Here is a 17,553-nt window from a genome sequence, read left to right on the forward strand (position 1 = left end):
CTGTTTTAAGGGATGAATTCTTGGGACTTCCCTGGCCGTCCAGTAATTGGGACTCCATGCTTCCACGACAGGGGTCTGGGTTCAATCCCTGGTATGGGAACCAAGATTCTGCAAGCCACGTAGAGTAGCCCCCCTCCCCCACCAGCAAAAGGATATATTCTCCACATTTATTCTGCAGTTTTCTAATCTTAACGTTCTGTGGGTTTGCATTTGGTACTGAGAACCCAGGATTTGGTCTCTGGTTAGGGCTTCCCTGGTGACTCAGATGGTAAAGCATCTGCCTGCAATGTGGGAGACCCGGGTTCGATCCCTGGGTTGGGAAAATCCCCTGGAAAAGGAAATGGCAACCCACTCCAGTATTCTTGCCTGGAAAATCCCATGGATGGAGGAGCCTCGTAGGCTACAGTTCATGGGATCACAGAGTCAGACACGACTGAGCGTCAACTTCACTATACTTTCCTTTGGGAACTTGACTAATGACCTAAGGACATTTCTTACCCCCTCTTTTCCCTGGGGGCGCTGGGTGCCTCTGACTTCATCTTGGGTTAGTGGGACTTCTGCCTCCAGCAACAAACTAACACTCACTGGATTCCAAAGCTCCTTTTTTTTTTCTTCTAGCTCCAGATGAAGGTCTCTTTTCAAAGGATGTTAACACCTGATTTGTTGTAAGACATTCTGGAAAGTAGTCTTATCCTACACTGCTCTTACTCTCTAGTGTTTGAGGGTTGGTGGCCTAATTCTTCTTTTGAGGCTGTGTCTCACTGATGTAATTCTAAAACAATTTTAAACCCACAGATTAAGAACATGTGTTTCTTCATGTCACATGTTAAGAGAGACTTTAATTCATTCTGAAATCTATATTGAAGAGTGTCTTAAAGCAAAATTGCAACTTTACAGCTATATTAACTACAAATTGCATAGAGTCTGAGTTTAGTGATCCAGAGACTCAAAGCCAACTAGAATTCTCCTTTGACAAAGGCCTCAAGCTTTTCATTGTTGTACAGGAGGGTAGGTGAAATGGGCCATGTGATAAGGTGGAAAGATATGTTTTCCTTCTCTGGTCTCAGTCTCAGAATGTCTGGAATGTTCTTCAAAGGTGGATCTGTCAGCATGACCTTTGCTGGCTCCTTCTTGAATCCCTTTATATTTTATCTACTATCTCTCGGGACACAAGTTTCATATTTTTATTATCTACAGTAACACAGTACTTCCTCTTTTTGTCCTAAAATTACCTCTTTCAAGCTTTAAGGAGTGCCCTCTGCCTTTAGGACTGGGAAGCAATGATTCCATCTGCATTTTCTCCCTTCAGTTCCACCCGATCCTGGAGGCTTTGATGGTATCTGCTGAGCCTTTGTTGTCAAGACAGAGAAAGCTAATTTGGGTTCAGAAAACAGAACAGTTTCAAAGGAGCCTACCTCCAAGAGCCAAACAGTTTTTGAGCCAGGGTGCAGTGGTCCTCACTGTTGAAATGCAGGAACACATTGTGGTGACTGTTGACAAAGGGTTAAGCATCACAGACAGTCTTCGTAGAAGCAGAAAACAGGACTGATCCAAAACATATAACGTATACTCCAAAATAAGCCAGGCTCGCCCCTCTTAATGGGATCGCTACAGACATGCCAAATGCTACAGCTAGTCAATTGTATACATATGGTAAAACTTTTCATACCATTCAGCGTTTGCCACAATATGATTTTAATTACGTACAGATTGGGTAGCTGGAAGAAAGCACTGGAATTGAATAAAGTTAAACACAAGCCCTTTTATAAATGGCCCTGGTTTAGGTTAGAACGTATGCAAATGACCACCAGGGACGGTAGGAGGAGTGTGTGGTCTGGGACAGTCTCTGGGGACAGGACGTGACTCGTCTTCAAGCTGGGAACCTGGTTCGTCTGCAAGGAGAGAATTTACAGAACGGTGGTTATACTCCTTTTGAAGTTGGGACTTAACGCGAATGCTTGCGCCCTGTTACTCACATTCTTCCTGCCCCGGGACAGGGTTTGTCTCTACAAAAAGAAATTGCTGTCTGGGCAAACATCACCTTCAACTTGAAAGACTCTGGGGTTGGATACGGCAGAGATCAGTATTTTTGAAACTTTTTTTTCTTCTTCTTTCCTAATGGTACTTTTGTGGGCTGTGTTCTTTGTTTCTCTGAAGTCAATTTGACATAGCAAATTCAAAAGCAGTGCTGTTTACCTCATTCAAGAAAAGAAACAGGGGGCAATTTTGCTTGAGCCAGGCCTTGGCTGTGCAGAGGAGAAAACCGCGGGCTTTGGAATGTGCTTTCCTCAAACTTGAACAGCCTAGTTTTGGTTTTCCTCAGAACTTACCAGAAGAGCTTGGACTTACTGAATATCTTTTGGGTAAGCCGCTCTGAATTCCAGCTTCTCTTTTCTGAAATGAAGATACACCCTGTGCATCCCCCGCCCCACCCTACCCTGCAAAAGCCAACCTACTGAGGTTTCAGGACCCAAAACCTGGCCCCTCACAGACCCTGTCCACAGGGCTGTTGGACATCCCTGAGGAGAGAGGATGGAGTTAGTGTAATAGGGCTAAAAATGACACCTGACTTTTTGGGAGCCTCTTGGATGATATCAGACCATTCCAAGAATGGGCAAACCCGTATTCTGTGTCTTTACTGGTGAGATGGGAGTACCAGGAATTGAACCTGTTGCAAGACGGGGGGCCCCCTTCCAGGCCCCAAGAGTGGGCTTTTGTCTAACACTAGGAAATGGATTGTCTGAGGAGACACATGTGCTGGCAGAGCAAAAGGCTTTATTGGGAAGGGGCACCCGGGCAGAGAGAAGCGGGCTGAGGGAACCCAGGAGAACTGCTCTGCCACACGGCTCACAGGCTCTGGTTTTATGGTAATGGGTGAGTTTTCAGGTTGTCTCTGGCCAGTCATCTTGCTTGATATTTTTGGTCTTAGGGTCCTTCCTGGTGGTGCAGACCTCGTTCAGCCAAGATGGATTCCAGCACAAAGGGTGCTGGGACGTTGGTAGGACAATACTATTGGCTGGCATCTCCCCCTCCTCTTGGCTCCTCCTGAATTCTCCTGGTTAGTTTTCGGTGGCAGCACCTTGTTCCTTATCAGGACTTCCTGTTGTGAGACAACTCATGCATGGGGTTATCATTGTGCCTGGCCAAGGCAAGCGGTTTTGGTCAGTGGTTCCCTAACAAACCTATTATAGGAGCAGGGTGAGGCCTGGATCAGGCATGGAAAGGTCTTCTCCCCTAATACCCATGAAGAAGGAGGCAGAATGAAGGGAACCCCCAGGTCATGGGGAGAGGGGGATGGACTTCGGGATCCCTATTATTCGAGAGGAAACCACACCCCTCCAGCACTGCTTTTGGCCTTGCGAGCAGCAGTGATTTCCATATGCTCCCAGCCCCTGGGCTGATCAGGATGGTGGCCACGGCAGCCATGGGAAAAGACTCTCATGTGCCAGCCCCTTCTCTTTGTATCTGTGAATATTTGTATACAGACACTAATCTGTAGACATACACACTTGAGTTCTAGTTTTCTACTCTTTGGGCTTTGGTTCAGTAACTTTTCTTGGGAAAGTCACTGATTTTAGCCTAGAGGGAGTTTTGAGCTAATTAATTAATTAGCTAATTAAAGTTCTTTGGTAATAACTATCTATGGATTGAAATGTCTCACTCTGGGGAGAAAAGGCAGGGCTACCAGTGAACTAGACTTGACCTCTAGACTGTGAATTTCTTGAGGGCACCTTTCACATCTTACCCTCTTTTGTGGGATAAATGAAGACCAAGTGAATGACTCTAAAATTAATTAATTTCACTTCGTTGAAATGGACTTTGTTAATGGACCGTTTAATAACGCGTTCAGATATACAGAAACGACATCTGTAGTACAAGTACAGTCATATAAGTTAGTTCCTCCATGTTTAGGAAGGAAGAAAGGGGAGAGGGAAGAAGGAAGGTCATTTGTACTTAATTTCAAATACTGATTCCTCATTTCTTCTTTGATGTTTACTTCAGTGGCCTTAAAATATTGGCTCCCCAGATAAAGTTTACTGCATCTTGAAGTCACTTCCATTCTTAGTTACCAAAATCAGAGGAAGCATAAATACTAGGGTTAGCTGCAGGGGATCTTTACTGCGCTGGGCAGCCCAAAAAATCAACCTTATTCCTAGAGTGATGCAGTCCTTTCCCAGCTGCTGCCCGACTCCATCCCCTGTTGAGACCACAGCCCTTGGTGGCCTTGGATGAGCTCAACCACAAAGGAACCATCCCCTGCCCCCCCAACACTAGGAAGTGGACAAGATCATAGGAGTGAGACAGGGGCTTGGGTAACACAGAGAGGGTGACTTCTTTAGGTGGGGTCTGGCTCAGGCCCTTCACTCTGGGGGCTGATATTCTCTGGCTGACCCTTTGCCACTCTGCATTTAGTTCTTAATCCACTTGTGTGCCCAGTGGTAGAGAAGGAGCTAGAAAAGCCACAACTCCTTGAAATATAGGGGCTGCCATCAACGTAGTAGGAAGCACAGTCATTTAAATGATGGTTGCAGTTTGTACAATGTAATACTTTGATAGAGTTGAGTTATAAACTAAGAAGCTGCTAAGTTGCTTCAGTCGTGTCCGACTCTGTGCGACCCCATAGACGGAAGCCCACCAGGCTCCCCCATCCCTGGGATTCTCCAGGCAAGAACACTGGAGTGGGTTGCCATTTCCTTCTCCAATGCATGAAAGTGAAAAGTGAAAGGGGAAGTTGCTCGGTCATGTCTGACTCTTAGCGACCCCATGGACTGCAGCCCACCAGGCTCCTCCGCCCATGGGATTTTCCAGGCAAGAGTACTGGAGTAGAGACAGCCCTAAAAAAAACCTGACATTTATGCCTGAGAGTATCAGGGAAGGCTTTATGCAGGATCTTGAAGGATGAATAGGGGTTCACTTGGTAGAGACTCAGTGAGGGCATTCGAAGCTCTGCAGATAAAGTAAAGATACACAGGTATCAAAAACGTGGCACATTTCTAAACAGCAAAAAGTTCAACATGGTCAAAATACAGGAAAAATGGGTGAGTGGGGATTCACTGGATATGAGGCTGTTGTACCAGATTGGGATCAAATTGCCATCAAAATGATTGATTATAATTATATATATGTCTGTATCTCCTGCCCAAGTGTCTGCACCCTCAAATCAGGGATTAGGTTTTACTGACTTTCTTCAGACAAGGTTGGGTACTTCTGTGGTGATATGACTGTAAATTTACTGACTTTCCTCAGTCTTCCTGAATCTGACAGTGTTTTTAAAAGGGCCCCATGAATTTTCATTGAATGGATATTGGGTGATATTGGAAGTTATTTTAGCCTAGGCTGAGGAACTGGTCATATATCACAGTAATTTGTTTAGACTTTACCTCTTGGGGAATATAGAACCATTAAATAAGAATGATCTAAATCTGCAATCTGTGTTTGACAAAGTAATTCTGACTATAATGTGACAGATTCATTGAGAGAGACTGGATGTTGGAAGGCCAGTTATAAAACTACTGTAATGATCTGGAGGAAATATTAGAAGGTTTGGGAGGGTGGAAACTTGAGAGATATTTATAAGGTAGCATTGACAGTCCATTCTGAAGGAGATCAGCCCTGGGATTTCTTTGGAAGGAATGATGCTAAAGCTGAAACTCCAGTACTTTGGCCACCTCATGCAAAGAGTTGACTCATTGGAAAAGACTCTGATGCTGGGAGGGATTGGGGGAAGGAGAAGAAGGGGACGACAGAGGATGAGATGGCTGGATGGCATCACTGACCCGATGGACATGAGTCTGAGTGAACTCCGGGAGTTGGTGATGGACAGGGAGGCCTGGCGTGCTGCGATTCATGGGGTCGCAAAGAGTTGGACACGACTGAGCAACTGATCTGATCTGATCTGATGATTGACAGCTAACCCCAGTTTTTGGTGACCAGTGGAATAGGAGGGGGAAAAATTGAAGATCACTGTTGACTCAAAACAAACTAAATCTGACTTTCAAGTGGATTTATACTCAAACATGAAAAGGAAAAGAATATCCTAATACTTGGGCACTGAATGTAATTAGCTTACTGATATCTATTTAGAATAATGAAATTAAGAGTTGACTAACCAATAAGATTTACATAGACATTGGAGAGAAGGAACTGATTTATATAGCATATGTAATATACATATTGGTTTTGTAACACACATAAGATGTAAATACACAAGTAAAGAGTGTGTTCTGATGTCATAAATATAATCAGGGCTGCCACGTGTAGTCTCACAGGTTGTGTACTGCACAAATCAAGGAAGTAGCACCAATAACTGGAGAAGGCAATGGCAACCCACTCCAGTGTTCTTGCTGGAGAATCCCAGGGACAGGGGAGCCTGGTGGGCTGCCGTCTCTGGGGTCACACAGAGTCAGACACGACTGAAGTGACTTAGCAGCAGCACCAATAATAGCAACAGATCACCCTGCAAAGCTACTGTCATGTCCGTCTTGGCCTTCACCTCAACAGATTCAGAGACTGTAGCCACAAAAGAAGTTTAAGATGGGAACTTGATAGACTTGCAAGGTTTAATCATCTGATGGAGGCCCTTCTAGAGCTGGGTAATTAGTTAGTTAGATGTGTGTTAAATGAGAGAAGTTTTTCTCCTTTTAAAGGACTTAAGCTATGTTCTTATCTCGCCTTCTGACAGCAGTGGGAAAACCCAGCTGTTCGTACGTGGTGATGTTTTAAAGCCTCCTAGAATGTGATGTGTCCCACTCCACGGTGCTCAGTGTTTCTGAGTCTTGTTCATAATGAATGATGCAACATGACACGTGGATTCAGCCTTTAGAAGGGATAAACTCACGGAAGCAGATGAAGAAAGTACAGTCCTTTATATTCTTTCACAACAATCCAGTGTTGCTTTAAAATTGTTGTGGATTTTGCTCACATGCTTCAGGGGACATAGCTTCCAATGGTGGCAGGCCAGACTGTAGGTTAGGCTTGTCTCTGCTGTGACCTGGCTTGCCATGGCTGGGGTTTCTAAACCATCAGAGCAGTTCTCCGCGGCCAAGACTCAGTTTGGGGGAAGTGGGAGGCTCTGTAGAACATGTCAGAGAAGAGCATCCTCTTACAGGTCAGACTGCCTAGGGCTCCCAGAAAGCAGCCCAGACGACTGCGTCATACACAATCTCCAGATGCTCGGGCCCTTGGGACCCAGTTGTCAAACTGAGTTCTGGACCAGGGCCTGGGCAAGCGCAGGTAGGGTGTACAGCGGTGCCTGCTTTCCCGCACTTATTCATCTAATGGAAACATGTCAGGCTGCCTCCTCCAGGGCCCGGCATTTATTTTAAAGAACGTTAGAAAGGAAGCAGATCGCTTCCCATCTTCCTCCCTCTTTGGGTGTGTTTATTGTGATTGGAAATCATTCTCGGCCACGTGGTTGTGGCTTTCACCCCACTCTTTGTGCTCCTAGGTTAAACAGCCCTCTGTGCAAATAAACAGAAAAGGCGAGGGATTTTATTCAGCGACAGAAAAAGGAGCGAAGTGAGAGCCTGGAGAAGTGGGAGGGGAGGTCCGCGGGCTCGGGTCCTCTGCAGTGAGCGTTTTCCTCGCTCGGCTTGCGGAGCCAGGCCGGCGGCAGGGTAGAGGCCCTGGCGGGGAGCCCAGCCCCAGGTGTTGGGCAGGAAACCGGACTGCCGGCCCAAGGCTGTTGTTTGCTAGGACTTACTTGGGGCTTATCTTGAGTATTCCTGTTGCGGCGGGGCGGGGGGGGGGGGGGGAGGAAATTTGGAGCTGCTCTCAACTTGATTAAAACCTGGAAGCAAGAAATAAAGCTGAAGAATTTGTGCAGTTTTGGATCACGTATATTTCAAAATTTCGTTCCAAAGCTCATAAAACCTCCAGCTGTTGGCACAACTGATGAGACTTATTTGCCATCAAAATCGTTTTGAACACATTCCTTTTTTATATATATCTTTTAAAACTTTTATTTATTTTTGGCGGCACTGGGTCCCTGTTGCTGCGTGCAGGGTTGCTCTAGTTGCGGGGAATGGGGACTACTCCTAGTTGCAGTGAGCGGGCTTCTCTGCAGTAGCTCCTTGTGTTGCTGAGCTCAAGCTCTAGGGTGCCCGGGCTTCAGTAGCTGCAGCTCTCGGGCTTAGCTGCCCCTTGGCATGTGGAATCGTCCCAGACCAGGGACTGAACGCATGTCCCCTGCATTGGCAGGCAGATTCTTAACCACTGGACCACCAGGAAGTCCCTGGACACATTCTTAGAAGGAGCCACATACAACCTAAGACCACTCAGTGACTGACACAGCATGCACTGCGTCAGAGCCCCTCAAAACTCGGCTTTTTGTGTCCGAGGGACCGTAGGCTTAAATTTTCATTCTTCTTGTCCTACTAGACCTGGAAAAGACTATTTATTGTTAGTTAGTTCCCTATTTCAAGCCAATACACGCTTCATGAAAATCACTTTAAAAAGAAAAAGACTTCCACAGATACAGAAAGCCAGCACAAGTCAAGTGGATGGCTTAATGAATTACTGAGGTCAAAAAATAAAACCTGACTCCTGCCCCCTGCGGTCCCCATCTCAGACCCTCCTCTCCCCCAGGAATAACCTCTCTTCCAAACTTCTGTGGTGACTGCTGTCCTGTGTCTAACTTTATTTCTTTAATTAAATGCTCTTTCTTTGTTGCTTTTGGTGCCCAATGCTATATGAAGCTCCCCAACCCAACAAGTCAGCCCCTTCATCACTCTTAGCTAAGGCAGCCTTGGGCCGGGAGGTCTTCTACCCAACCTTCTTTCTGGAACCATTCTCTTAGGCCCCTTCATAGTTCCGAGCCCCTTTGTATCCAAGGTTCCAGGCCAACTGTGTGGCTTGTAAGCCCCGCCTGCCCACCCGACAGAAGAAAATGAGATTCTCGTCTTCTGGCTTTGGCTTCTCAAAGGAGTACAAAGCCTTGAAAGCAGTTGGCTCCGTCTGCTGGGCACTTTCCAACCCTGACCACCTCCACCGAGGGTGCTCTATGCGCTCCGGAGGCCACACGTTGGCCTAGACCGGATCCCAGGTCTCCCCTGCTGGTACCTCCAGCCATGGTGCGCACAGCAAATGTGAGTTTCAGGAACGTGGCCCTGGCCCACCCCCTGGGAGCGGGCTGTGTGTTTAACTTTAAAAAGTTATTTTATATAAAATTATTATATAAAGTATTATATACAAATTTTGTATTACAGTTATTTTATAGAAATAAATTTTTATTTTTGGCTGCACTGGGTCTTCTTGCTGCACACGAGCTTTCTCTAGTTGGAGCAAGAAGGGCTACTCTCTAGTTGCAGAATTTGGGCTTCTCACTGTGGTGGCCTCTCTCATTCAGGAGCACAAGCTCTAGAGTGCAGGCTTCAGTAAGTTGTGGCACACGGATTTAGTTGCTCCGTGGCATGTGGGATATTCCCAAAGCAGGGATTGAACCCATGTGCCCTGCATTGGCAGGCAGATTCTTAACCCCTGGACCACCAGGGATGTCCCTGGGTTTAACTTTTAATAGTTTTATCACTCAATTGTGCATCATCTCTAGATTCAAAAATTTGATCTTGCCTGTTTCAGTTCAGTTCAGTTGCTCAGTTGTGTCTGACTCTTTGCCACCCCATGGACTGCAATATGCCAGGCTTCCCTGTCCATCACCAACTGCCGGAGCCTGCTCAAACTCATGTCCATCGTGACAGTGATGCCATCCAACCATCTCATCCTCTGTCATCCCCTTCTTCTCCTGCCTTCATCTTTCCCATCATCAGAGTCTTTTCTAGTGAGTCAGCTCTTTGCATCAGGTGGCCAAAGTATTGGAGCTTCAGCTTCAGCATCAGTCCTTTCAGTGAATATTCAGGACTGATTTCCTTTAGGATTGACGGTTTGGATCTCCTTGCAGTCCAAGGGACTCTCAAGAGTCTTCTCCAACACCACAGTTCAAAAGCATCAGTTCTTTGGCACTCAGCTTTCTTTATAGTCCAAATCTCACATCCATATATGACTACTGGAAAAACGATACCTTTGACTTGATGGACCTTTTTTGGTAAATAATATCACTGCTTTTTAATATGCTGTCTAGGTTGGTCATAGCTTTCTTCCAAGGAGCAAGCATCTTTTAATTTCATGGCTGCAGTCACCACCTGCAGTGATTTTGGAGCCCAAGAAATAAAGTCTTTCACTGTTCCATTGTTTCCCCATTTATTTGCCATGAAGTGATGGGACCAGATGCGATGATCTTAGGTTTCTGAATGTTGAGTTTTAAGCCAACTTTTTGACTCTCCTCTTTCACTTTCATCAAGAGGCTCTTTAGTTCTTCTTCACTTTCTGCCATAAGGGTGGTGTCATCTGCTTATCTGAGGTTATTGATATTTCTCCCGGCAATCTTGATTCCAGCTTGTGCTTCATCTAGCCTGGCATTTCTCATGATGTACTCTGCATAGAAGTTAAATAAGCAGGGTGACAATATACAGCCTTAACTTACTCCTTTCCCGATTTGGAATTAGTTTGTTGTCCCACGTCCAACAGTTCTAACTGTTGCTTCTTGACATGCATACAGATTTCTCAGGAGGCAGGTCAGGTAGTCTGGTATTCCCATCTCTTTCAGAATTTTCCAGTTTGTTGTGATCCACACAGTCAAAGGCTTTAGCGTAGTCAATAAAGCAAAACTAGATGTTTTTCTGGAACTCTCTGGAGTCTTTGATGATCCAGTGGATGTTGACAATTTGATCTCTGGTTCCCTTGCCTTTTCTAAATCCAAAAATTTGATCTTGCCTGTTTAGAAATGTTTAAAGTACCTTTTAATTATTTTAAAAACTACAGATGCTTCCTTTAACTCCTTAAAATTTACCTATTGAACGACCTTTAAGTAGGACTTAAGTATTTAAGCCAAATTATACTAGCAACACATTCAATTACCTTGTGTAAGCTATGATTTTAAGTTTTTTTTTTTTTTTGCAAACACAGTGGTAATACCTAATTTTAATTGAAATGTGGTAAAACCTGAAAACAGACATAATTTAAAATGCTAAGAAGCCAGAAAGTTGCATTTGAATCTATACTAGTGGTTGAAAGGTTGAGGTTATCTGGGTAATGTACAGGGGAGCTTTTCATTTTCTGATACCATTGATCTTGTGATGTGTGCTTATATACAGGGTTCCAGGTGGTCCTAGTGGTAAAGAACCCACCTGCCAATGCAAGAGACATAAGAAAAGCAGGTTTGATCCCTGGGTCAGGAAGATCCCCTGGAGAACAGCATGGCAACCCACTCCAGTATTTTTGCCTGGAGAATCACATGGACAGAGGAGCCTGGTGGGCCACAGTCCAGAGGGTCTTAAAGAGTCAGACACAACTGAAGCAACTTAGCATGCGTGCGTGTGCTTATATAATCATTACATCACATAGCAAAAGTGAAAGTGAAAGTCGTTAAGTTGTGGTCTGACTCTTTGTGACCTCATGGACTGTCCCTGGAATTCTCCAGGCCAGAATACTGGAGTGGGTAGCCTTTCCCTACTCCAGGGGATCTTCCCAACCCAGGGATCGAACTCAGGTCTCCCGTATATTGCAGGCGAAATCTTTACCAGCTGAGCCACCAGGGAAGCCCTATGTCACATATGATTATCTCTATTCTAGGCAAAGAATAGAAAAACAGCTATGGCTTTGTAAGAAAAGCCCCAAACCAAAATCACGAGCAAGCTTAGAAGTTAAAGTGACAGGATCTGCCTTTCAGTTCTGGTTCTGCCCCCATGGAATGCTGGGCACGGCAACAGTCTCTCTGCGCCTGATTCTCACAGTCCATCCACACTTTTGTTATGAAAAATGATTTATTTATTAAACTCTCTACCTTATTATTAATCTTGATTCTGGAAAAAGTTAAATCTGAGTCTTTGGTGTGAAAAATAAAAAGGGGTGAAAAAAACATGTACTCCCAGGGTTCATCAAATATAATTTCATTTACTTGCAGGTACTAATATTTTGCATTTTTACCTGATAATAGTTTATTAGCGTTGGTAATAGTAACTAAAATGGCAGGTACTTGCAGACTAACTTTTAGTTCATGAGATGCTCTTTCTTATGAACTATCTGTGGTTTTTATAGAATAAAACCATCCCACACAAAGTATCTCTTCTGCTGTCATCGTATGCTTGTGTTCTCTCTTCAGCCGGCAGCAGAGAGGAACTTATTAAAGTCATAGGTGTTGAGTGAAAAAACATAAATTATAAACATCTAGTCATTATTTTTTTATACATTTCTGGAGTTGTTTATTTTGTATAATAGCCAATTCTTAAGTCTGTACCATGAAAAATATGAGTTAAATAATGGATAATTAATCTTTACATAATCTCATGGCATTGCTTCTTAAAAAAAAAAAAAATGTAAAAACCAAGTCACCAGGATGACACCGAAAATTTAACTGCTGTCCTGAGCTGCCTTATTGCACAGTCACTTAAACCCACATGAGAGAGGTTTACAATATGAGTCACTCAGGTTCCTCTACAGGAAGATCATTTTTCTCTTGCCTTGAGTCCGTACTCAGATACCATGTGGCCATCTGGTGGATTGCCACAAATCCTGTATCTGTAAGCATAGTATCTAGGATACATCTGAAGGAAATGTATTAAAAGGAAAGAAAATTGAGTCACTGTTTTATCCTGATCAGGAAGGTGACAGTAACCTGTTGTCCCAAAGGAGGCACTATTCTTGAGAAAATTACAGGGGGATGGCGGGGGTTAAGAGGCCTCCCAGCAGTTCCCACAGTCTAGCAATCAGGCTAGATTTGGGTTCCATCTCCTTGAATCCCCTCTTCTGGCTCCATTGGCGTTACTGTGTCTTGTGTCTTCACAGGTGCCGTCTTCTTTCCCAGACTATGCAAGAGGGGGACTCCGCTCTGTTCTCCTTGCTAGTCCTGGAAAATTCACACCAGCCCTTCTCAGGCTCTTCCTAGCTCTGAGCGTTAGGTGTGAGCATTCCATCCTTAAGAGATGTGTCTTTCATGAGGAACCAAAATTGTCCCCAGCTTACTCTGGAACTAAGTGAAAATTAATCTGCGGGCAAACACTTCCTCTTGTTCACACTTACCATTCTGTATAGCCTTCTAACAGAGCACTTGTCACTTTGCTCTGTAATTTGAGAGCTTTCACATTTCCTCTCACCATCACCTACAAAAGAAAATGTATTTTCCATTGCAAACCATCACACACAGATGTGTGTGTGTGTGTGTGTGTGTATGTATATATATATATGATTGATACAGAGATACCTTGACTGCACGCTCTCTGATATTTTCCATTCTGTGCTACTCTGTTCTACTTTGTTTGTTCATTTTTGTCTGCGCTGGATCTTCATTGCTGTGTGGGGGCTTTCTCTGGTTGTAATGAGTGGGTGCTACTCTTCATTGCAGTGTTCGGGCTTCTCACCGTGGTGGCTTCTCTTGTTGCAGAGTGTGGACTCTGCAGGTGTGGTGTACAGACTTTCTGCATGTGGGATCTTCCCAGACTAGGGATCGAATCTGGTTCCCCTGCATTGGCTGGCAGATTCTTAACCACTGGACTCCCAGGGAAGCCCCTATCTATTTATTCTGAGTGCTGATCAAGACCCATTAAACTGGTTTCATGATTCTGTCTGTTTGGGTCACACGTTGCTGTTGGAACCACACAATTCTGGTTAATGTGCCTGACACCCCCGGCCCCATCCCTGCTAGACTCTGATCTCCCTGTGGGCAGAAAGTGAAGCTTGTCCCTTCCTCTGCATACTGAACATCCACCTTGGTGCCTGGCAGGTAGCAGATGCTCAGGTTAATATTAGTTGCACCAAAGAACTCAGCCTCATTTGTAAAATCTGTGAAACGGAGAGGTGCCCAGGCATACCCGGGGGGCAGTTGTGAGAACAGAATGAGATCATATATTTAAAGCACAGAACATAGGGCCTAGTACCAACAGATGCTCAGTTAACACTTGCTTCTCTCTGATTTTCTAGAACTGGCTCTCCCTTTAATGGAGCATCGGAACTGTGCTGCACTTTAAGTATAATGAGATGTTTGAATTCCGTTAACCTAAGGCCTTCAGCCACTCGGGCATGCTGAGATTTTCCAAGATGCCATGAAGCCAGGGACGGATAGCCTTCAGGGAGCGCAGTTTCTTCTGGGGTTTAGCACAGGCCAGGCCTTGGCTGGAAATAGGGAAAGGTCACAGGGGTGAGTTGGTTTTGCCATACTCTGTGTGTGCATGCTCAGTCGCTTCAGTCATGTCCGACCCTTTGGGACCCCATAGACTGTAGTCCCCCGAGGCTCCTCTGTCCGTTGAATTCTACAGGCAAGAATACTGGAGTGGGTTGCGTTGTTCTCCTTCAGGGGATCTTCCAACCCAGGGATCAAACCCACATCTCTTATGTCCCCTGCATTGGCAGATGGGTTCTTTAGCATTAATGCCACCTGGGAATCCATTGCCATACCCTAGTGGGACTCATTTCTCCATAAAGAGTGGGATGAAATCATTATTAGAATTTTGTGGCAAAAATGAAAGTGACTTCCACATTTAAAAAGACTATGCATTTAAAATCAACGTGAAATTTAGAGTATTTTGTAACTCAGAGGTCTTCATAAGAACTACTATATTAGAAAGACTACTCCTAAATAAAGTCTGATGTAGCAGAGAGGGCACTAGTGGGAGAACTTCTGGTTTGATCCACAGTATCTGGCCACCAGACTGTGAGTGGGACAGCCTCTCTGGATCTTATTTCTTCATCTATGAAAGGAAACCCCTCTCCATTCCCAAAATCCTGTGATTACAAATATGGGCTTTCAAATCCATTTTACATTCACTGGATCATATTAATCAACAGGGAGATAACATTTCACTTTTCTCAGCTGCAGAGTCTGAATCAGATACAGTGCCTGCAAGCTTTTCTCTCGATAATTGTTGCTTGCCACTCTCAGAAGTGCCGAACGGTGCTTAACTGACCTGATCACCAAAATGAAGTCAGATTATCTGTTATCTTCAGAGATAGAACTTCAAAAATCAGAATTTTGCATGCATCATCACAGTAATAGTTTGTTCTAAATTGTATGTTACTTGGTCCATGAAATGTAACCTCTTCATTTAATGTGTTATGAATTGATCATTCACATATGAGTAATGTAATGAGCCTGCTTGCTGTTTTCTTCTAGGACAGAATGACTCAGAAGATAATGGAGCTTTGAAGTCTAGCAGAATATGAAGTCTTCCCTCTTCTGGTTTAAATTTAAAAGGTCAGTAGTGAGTTTCTTTTGCTACCAGCTGGTACTTGCCCATCTTCCCCAGTTCTTAACAAGCAGGCTGTCCTGAAGTTAGCAGGGCGGTTAGGAAGGCCTTCGCTGCATCGGTATGGAAGTCAGGATTTTTTCATATGTCTGGGAGTAAAATGCTTAGTGTGGAGAGGTTCGCAGCGCAGTTCTGTGCCACCAGCTCCCTAATACAGAGCTTCTCTTTTGTTTCTTCGCAGTACTACCCTCCCAGGTACCCCCCACCAAGGCTCTGATGCAAACGAAAATCAGATAATAAGTGACTCAGCTTGAAAGGTCAAGCTCCTCACCAGAAATGTCAAAAAGGACTCCGTTACCTTTGCTGTTTTCACAATGAACAGAGTCAGCTTCCACAGGGCACCAGGGTGGTGGCACATTAGTTCTTAAATAAAGAAAAAAAGGAGTTGGTGTCAGAAGCGGTCTTTTTCTGACTCATTTGCTCTCCATTTTTTGCTCCTGTTTGGCTGATTATGTTAACCTTCTGCTCAGTCTCCATGCCCTATCTAATTTTGCCACTTTCCACCTAAAATTAAATGCATGTCCAACCCTGTCACTGCTCTGAGCAGCCCTCTATCTGATTAAACCCAGCCCCCCTGCCTGGCTTCCAAGGTTCTGTGGCCTGACATCCACCCCCATCCTCATCTCGCGATGCTCCTTCCTCACTCCTAGACCTGTTGGGTCCATGTCTTTGCTCTTGGCTGTTCTCTGTCTGACATTAAGCCTCCTCTTCCCCTGACTGCATTGTAAGACGCACTCAGGGATCAGCCCCTCTGAGCAGCCTTTCCGGGACCCCCACCCCCACCCCCATAGTGGGCAGCAGGCCTCTCCATGATCCCGTGATCCCTGCACACACACCTCCATACCTACACTCACCACTTCATGTCCATTTAACAGTTTTACTTTTCTCTCTCTCCTGCTGGAGGGAGAGAATTTTAAGTCATTATTGCTGAAAATTCGGGGACTCTCCAGCGAGATCAGATTTCTGAAAGATGTACAAAAACATAGAAAGAGAAGGATGAATAACCAAGGGTGAACATGAGAAGAGATTTAGGACAGCAGAAGACTTAAATGAGCTTTGACTTGCAAAGATGCAAAAGCTGGTATTAATAGAAAAGACTTTGAAAACTATTTCTAGCCAAAAGAAGAGAGAATAGGGGCTAACAAGTCAGGCTGGAGAAATTGAGCATGATCAGGCCACTATCTTTGTAGATATCACAGGGGGCATTTTAATGAGCAAAAGCTGCTGGACCCCTCCAGCCCTGAGAGGTTGATTCTATAAAACAGGTTATTGATTCTATAAAAACAGATGTTGAAATTCTGTATGAGGTCCACACACATCCCAGGACGTGAGCTAGTAAGATAATTCTAGAGTTGGAAAGACAGCCTGCTGAAGAGTTAACAATAATTACTGCCTTTCACCTAAAATGTTGAAAGCAGCTTCTAGAGTTAGTGAGTTTGTCCCCAGGACACGGCTTACTCTCTGGGATGATCTGACTCGTCACGTGTGCACCATCGTTAGTGATAATGCTCTGCACTCAAACAGCCCCTTTCATCTGTGGATCCCAAAGACTTTTGCAAGCATCCATTAGTTCTCACACATAACTCTGAATTCGCCTGCACACTTGTGAAGTGGTTGTAAACAGTGTTACAACCCGGGCAAAGCCAGACCACTGTGATGGCATCTCCTGGGTGTCCAGTTGTTGCTGGCGGCTGAGATACCTCAATGAACTCCAACCTCCTCCCACCACTGATGTCCGATCTTCTGACATTCAACTATCAAATAAGGTACGAAATTTGCAGATTTCTCGACTTCTAATCAGCATATGAGTTTGAGAATGGTATATCCCGTCTGGCTTTGTCTTGTGTTCTGTCCCCCTACACAAACTCACACACAAAGGGAGAGCTGTCTGGAAGGTTATGGGACAAGGTTGACCACTTTACTGTTGACTTGCCATCCGCCCTGCCCCCCAGCCCATGGCCCACCAGCTCCAGATCCAGTTAACACTTAACACCATTTAACTAGTAACAGGGAATTCCTCTGGGGTTGGAGATGAAGGGAAAAGCTTACCTCCCACCCCCTGTGGTTCTGACTTTGACACATTTTAATAGTTAAAAGCTAAAGAAAACCTGATGCCTTCATTTCCTCTCCATCTGTCCCTTCATAACCCCCTACAGTCTAGCTTGCATCCTCTCCCCTCTTCTGAAGTCACTTTTTTAAAAGTCTTCAAGGACCTCCTCGTGGAATTCCACAAGGCATTTCTGGGGGTCGTTCCACTTGACCT

At 44.8% G+C, this 17,553-nt stretch overlaps 1 protein-coding gene across 8 annotated transcripts in view; it reads left to right on the top strand.

Moving 5' to 3' along the window:
• The window catches only part of SCAF8 (SR-related CTD associated factor 8), a 218,797-nt gene that overhangs the window by 179,010 nt on the left and 22,234 nt on the right, over window positions 1-17,553 (top strand). For 4 of the 8 annotated variants that reach the window (XR_009738598.1, XR_009738603.1, XR_009738601.1 and 1 more), the window contains exons 21-22: window positions 15,158-15,238; window positions 16,737-17,056. The gene's annotated coding sequence lies outside the window, so the exon portion shown is untranslated. Of the gene's footprint in view, window positions 1-13,968; window positions 14,186-15,157; window positions 15,239-15,471; window positions 15,688-16,736; window positions 17,057-17,553 lie in introns of those variants that run through there. The other 4 variants (XR_009738599.1, XR_009738600.1, XR_009738602.1 and 1 more) reach the window with 3 other exon arrangements.

This window comes from Bos javanicus, chromosome 9, assembly GCF_032452875.1.
Source record: "Bos javanicus breed banteng chromosome 9, ARS-OSU_banteng_1.0, whole genome shotgun sequence".
Classification (NCBI taxonomy): Eukaryota; Metazoa; Chordata; class Mammalia; order Artiodactyla; family Bovidae; genus Bos; species Bos javanicus.